The following is a 6,443-nucleotide window of genomic DNA, read 5'->3' as shown; positions in this document are numbered from 1 at the left end:
TGTTAAATTAAAAAGTTACTACTACTAAATGGCCAGGGGGAGGGGCTGCTAAGCGTGTGCTGTGTGGGTGTAGGGGGGTGAATGGGGGGCGATTGGTGGTTGCAGTGAAGGCTCCTCCTTCTCCACACCACCTTAAACTGGCTGTTTTTGGGCGCAGACCTGTTATTTAATAAAAATGTGTAAGAACAGTTAAACACAGCTCTGCACGTCAAACGCGGACAAGTGGAGAAGCTCCCAGAGCTGCCTGATTATAACATTCTAACTGGTGAATTTATAACTTAAGGTTATAATAGTTTTGAATGTTTCATTTTAGTTTGATTGTATTTTGTTTTCATCTTTTTTCGTCCCCTTCAGTTAGTTTTCATTGGTTTTTAGAGTGAGTTTGCTCGGTTTTATTAGTTTTTACACATCACATCAGAGAGATCAATCTGAGAAACACATAAACAAACTAAAGGGGGGGTAGTCACTAAATCACGTCAACGCCTAATTTGCATAATACATGTTTTTGAAGCTGTAAAGGATTAAGGTTGTGGGAGTGAAAAAAGTGTGTAAAAAATATCCTAAATATGTTAGAAATGTTACAAATGAACAACATCTGTTGCTTTTTAAATAAGCCGTCACTTTTTTACAGTAACTTCATTTTTACGTGAATTACATGAATGAGTTTTTTTTGGCTGTGTTCTTAAATGTTATTATAAGAGCAGGAGTTAGTCAGAACTGTTAATTTACATTTTTTTTTTAGGGTTTTTGTTTGTTTTATTTTATTATTTTTTTACGTTTTCTTTATTTTTAAAGCTATCATAGACAAATTGTTCAATGGTTCAATAGATATTTAGCTTTTTATAAAGAGGGAGACACTGTGGAGGAGGTGAGTGACAGGCTGTGTGGTGAATGAGGTGAGTGACTGACTGAGACTGTGTGAATTAAATTCAATATTTTTTTCGTGTCACACTGAAGACAGTTATATTTACATCCTGATCTGTAAATACGGGGCGGGGTCAGTCAGTGGTGGGTGTGGGCACGGTGTTGGTGGAGCGGTGTGTAAGCTCTGACTGAAAGACTGCACTGGTGGAGCTCACTTGTGTTTTTACAAAAAAAGTCGCTAAAGGGGCTGAAAAGTCGTTAAATAAAGCGACAAAGTCGCTAAATTGGCAGCACTGACTGACAGTCACACTGTCTACATTCTGATTAAGAACAGGGCTGCTCTCACTGACACGACTCAGGGATTATGTCACACGCAGTGCCGTGCGCAGTGCCCTAGTGCCTGTAAATGTAATGGTCCAATGAAGGTAATTAAAAAAAACAGGACATTTTCTCACTTTTTGAAAAAAACCCGGGACGCCCGGGACAGGACGTGAAATACGGACATGTCCCGGGAAATACGGACGTTTGGTCACCCTTCACAACAGGTACTGTATCTCCTGTACCACTGCGTTTATCTCCCTCGTGCTCATATTCTAATCCCATTCTGCAGCTTCCTCAGGGTTTTCTGTTGTTATTTTTGCGGTTAGCGCGAGCGTTATAAACAAGAACTAACGCCACGGACCGCTGCTGTGCCAAATCTGACTCCCTGCAGAATTCGGCTCCGCTTCATGAGCAAAATCGGCACCGCCCGCTGTAAAACTGCTGGAGAACCCAAGAACCGTGATACGAACCGTGGCCACACTGTACCGTTGCATCCCTAGTAAATATCATAGTAAAGGAGAACTCTGATGTGAAATGGGCTTGGGTTGTAGTGAGACATGATAACCAGTATATCATTTTGTAGAATAGCCCACCTCCATTCACCCCCTGCGTTCTGAAATACAGAGCTTTTAGCCGATGCTCCCAACAGGCTTATAATGCTAGTGATTGGGGCATAGTGTTGCTTATGCAAAGAAATCACTATTTTTACACTATTATCAAGCTCAAAGTAGCTCCACATTTTATTGGTAGAATTCAGAGGGCCCTGGAATTTAAAACAAGGCACTAAAAGTTTTGAAAGTGCACAGGTAGTTTATTAAAAACACTGTTTAAACACAGTACCTTCAGGTAGTAGTCCAGGTTCTGCCATCTTGAAATTACCTTGCAATTAAGTCAACTAATGAGTACGAAAAAATAGGTAGGATAGAGGAACAGATTGCACAATTAACTATGCGGAAATGCATGAATATTATAGAGGTATTATCAGCAACAGCTGGAATTCATGCATTTCCACTGAAGTCATTTGTAATTTGTAATCTGTTTAAGATTGTGCAAACGCAGAATTCTAAAACTTAACAATGCAGCAGTTATTTTATCAGATTTTTTCAAAGGAATTATGTTTTTCTAAGAAATTATGTCAATTATTTTACTATGTCAAGATCTATGACAGTTGATATTACATGTCAAATGCATTTCAATGTATAGCTGTTTCAAATAAAAATTTAAATACTAAATAAAAAAAAAATCAAGTAAATAAAATAAAAAAGAGCTGGTTTTAACCCAGTTGAGATGATCCTGACCTGCTTCAGTAAGGCATCCAGCAAAACTAGAGGGTCTTCTGTATTTCCAGCAAAACTCACTTTCAGTCTGAGCAGCTGATGTTTTACAGTCTTCATATCTACAGAGACAAATCACAAATTACAATTTTTATGAGGCTAATGCTACTTACTGTCACACCTCCGGACTCTATTTCCCAGAATCCCATGGTTTATGACGTCACCGTCAGTCGCTCTCCTTCGCCCAATCACGTTACGCTCCGACGCTCAGATTCACCTGTGTTCTGAGGAAGTTCCGGGTTATGCTCATCATGTATTTTGTATTTAAGTCTGCATTATGTATTCTATCTTCACAAGGTATTGTCGACTGGTTGCATACTAAGCGTTTCTCATGTGTTCTTGTAGTGCCTTCTCGTTACGACCCTATTTTCTGGTTTATCGGTTTATGTCTCTTGTTTTGCCCCTTTTGGATTTGATGTTTGGTTGGACTGTCTTTTGGTCTCGAACACGGACTGTTTACATGACTACGGCTTCTGTATTTGGTGAGATTATTGTTTGCTTGGCTACTTTATCTGTAATATCTGGTTATCAGCCTGTACATAAACCAGTCTGTTTATTTTACTCGGCAAGCGTCGCCCCGCTCTGTCTGGCGTTACACTTACAAACACTAAGATCAAAAGTCATTGTTTTTAAATATATTGTCAACATTTTTCAAACTTGAATGCGCAGGTCAGTATCCTGCAACACGTTCCAAAGAAGTTGGAACATTAAGGGCCCTATTTTAGCAATCTATAGTGCACTGGTCAATTGCAGATTGCGCAGTTCTGAGACTGTAAAAAAGATGGACGCCGTGTCGCCGTTCCCATTCATCCAATGAAAATGAAGCCAAAATCTTCCGCCATGCTGGCGATCCTGATACCCAAGTCTGCGCAGTAGAGACCAGAGGAGGGAGAAAGACTGTGGAGAGACAGCCTACTCATTTAAATAACCCCGCCCCTGAGGGCTGCCTCGAGGTCACAGGCTGCAGAGTGGAGCCTGTGACCGCCCTTTTACAATAACCACACCTTTTTAAATAGAGCTGAATAACGTTTTTAAAAACAGGTTCTGTGGGGATATAAAAATGGCCAATATAAGCAGAGGTTACACTAGCTGTTGCATTTAAATAATGGAGGTAGAACTGCAGTTTATTGGAAAAAAACTTAATTAAAAGTTGCCTGTTTTGCCATTGAAACCTATAGGGATGGGTGGGGTTACACAGCTTTCTGAAACCGAACAGCAGGGGGCGCCCGACCTGTGGTGACTTCACTTTTGAGAGAAGATGCTCTGTCCAGCTATACACAGTCTATGGCACAGCTGGATTTAGGGTGTGTCTTAGGGTTTGTCTTTGGTATCATGAGATCGCAAAAAAATGCCTTGCGCGGCTCGAAACACGCAAAAGCATGTACTGTTTTGGGCGTAATGTGAAATAAACCAATCAGTGTGCCAGTCATTCCCTTTAAGAGGCAGGTGAGCTTTGACTTTGGCGCGTCTGTATTTTAACAGCGCACTGCTTTGTGCATCCTGCACATTCACGCTGTTGATGACTGTGTTTGTAAGACTGTTGATGGGGTGTAAGATAGCAAAGAGCATCGCAACACGCCTTAAGCAGGATGTATGGTATGGCCCTATATATCTTGACTTTGTAGTATATTCAATTAAATATGGGTTAAATAAGGATTTGGAAATCATTGTATTCTGTTTTTTTTCTATGTTTTATACTACAGCCCAACTTCACTGGAGCTAAAATGGATTTCCTAGTGTTCAGCTAACAGTGTACATTAGCTTTACAGCTACAGTTCTAAAATAGCTAAAGAAGCAAACATGTCTTGTCCCAAGAAGAAGAAGAAGAGAAGAACTGTTCTTCAATGGCAAAAGATTGGAGTGTGGAAGAAGCACATCTAACTTTAAATTTCTTTATTTCAAAAAAGAGGAGCTGCATCTTTTAAGGCGCTAGATTTAACCTCTTAAGCTCCAAGCCTATTTTTACCATTTTCCGCCTGAAATTACATCAATTCGTCAATTAGTCAATTCTATGAATTAATATTACTTAGAAGCCTTTACACAATTCATTTAAGGCATTTTAATTATTCAATTGAACATGTAATGGCCAAAATATGGTAAAAACCAGGGAATTTTTTAGGCGCTATTGAACTATTTATATGGAACAAGGGTTTTGACAGCTCTATATTTTGCTATAATGTGTTTATAATCATCATATAAAATTTTAAACTGCTAACTATTACTGGCTAGGAATTATAGTGATTTGAACCAGTAATGGTCTTTTCTTTCTCCAAAGAACTGGAAACTTTTAAAACTACCACTTTTATAACTCATTTTGCAGTAAACTCTGGGTTTTTGTGTGGTCTACTCATATACAAACAGAAATCCGCAGTGTCTTTGTAAGAGCGGTTGTTCTGCAGAGTGAAAAGTCTATTAGACTCAGGGTCTGTGGCCAAGCAGCTTCCTTCCTTTGCCTTTCAGCTGGCCGAGCTCGCCACCCCATTGGCTGACAGACCTCATTTGCATACCGTCATGTCCAGTAGGCTCCGCCCTGTCTGGCTGTGGGCCAGAATCGGTGCAGCGTCGAAAAAATGCTTTTAATTAGGAATTAAAGTTTAGATTCCGTCTCACATTATTCCTCGCGCGGGGGGATATAACTGTGGATTATAGGAGACTGGATTGATGGATTTTCTTGAGTCATTCGATCAAATATGGACGTACGATAAACGGAAATATGAAAATTATGATTTAATATTTTCATAACCAAGGCATATTTCGCCCTAAATGTTTATTTTCTGAAAGGAGATACAGCTAAATAGGCTAGATAACTGAAAAGCAGATATTCTAAGCTTTAAAATGGTATATTGGGTGTCTATATTGAACCTATAACTATTCATAAACACAGCCAGATATTAAATATCATATTTTAGGGCGTGTTAAGAGGTTAAAGCAACTCAAACTTCCATACGACTGATTTTACATTTTAGAGAGAAAAAAACAGCACCAAGAACATCTTAACCCAGAGAAATTAACGTATTTATTGCACTATAAGGTGCACTTAAAATCGGCATAATAATCCAGTACGCCTTAAAATCCAGGAGTTTCAGTTTCGTTCTCCAGCACCGGGGTTGGAGTAGCATTAGCATTTACCAGTTCAGAGGGGAGTTTTCAGCCTGTAGCCTGCTCTTAACCCCGGCTAGCACTGCTGGAGTAGCATTAGCATTAGCTGATAACTGCACTAGCTCTTTTCACGCTGTCCAATGGGGAGTATATTGGACTGTAATCTGCACGTTTACTGTGTGGGATGAACCACTAGCTAATATCGCCCTAGTTTACCACAGCACTTAGGGTTCCTCTATGTAGTGTTGCCGCTAGTGTTGTAGCAGCTACCCACTAACTGCTAGTGGGTAGCCGCTAATGCTCCAGCTTTAGTGCTCGAGAAATTCAGGAATCTATGCTTACTGTAAATAAACTGAAATGCTTTACTCACCCAAATAAAGCTTTTTTCTGTTTCTAGGAAATAAATCTGTGTAGACTAATATTCAGTGCTTTTTAATGACTTTTTGATGATTTGTTTACTTAGCTAAGCTTTACTTAACTTGGTCTGTCAACAGCTTTACAACACCCAACGGATCTTGTGTTTTTTTTTTAGCTTTATAACAGAGTTTCCTCTCAACAGAACGCTAGGAGCAGGTTTATGGATGTTTGGGTATATATTTTCACTCTTAATTTAGCTACTTCAACCACAGACGCAGCTCCTCTTCTTTGAAAGGCAGTGGATATACTCATATACTGCATATGTTAGCTAACTAGCTACAGTCTCCTCCAGTAACAGTAAGGCCAATCCCTTTATTTCTGCTGTAGACTTGGTCTACCTGTTCCTCATCTGTCATTTAGTACACCAGTGACGATTTTCTTCTTCAGGAGGTTTCAAACTGTTGTTCT

This window comes from Astyanax mexicanus, chromosome 4, assembly GCF_023375975.1.
Source record: "Astyanax mexicanus isolate ESR-SI-001 chromosome 4, AstMex3_surface, whole genome shotgun sequence".
In the NCBI taxonomy this organism is placed as follows: Eukaryota; Metazoa; Chordata; class Actinopteri; order Characiformes; family Acestrorhamphidae; genus Astyanax; species Astyanax mexicanus.
The sequence above is the reverse complement of the archived record's forward strand: the minus strand, read 5'-3'. Positions refer to the sequence as shown.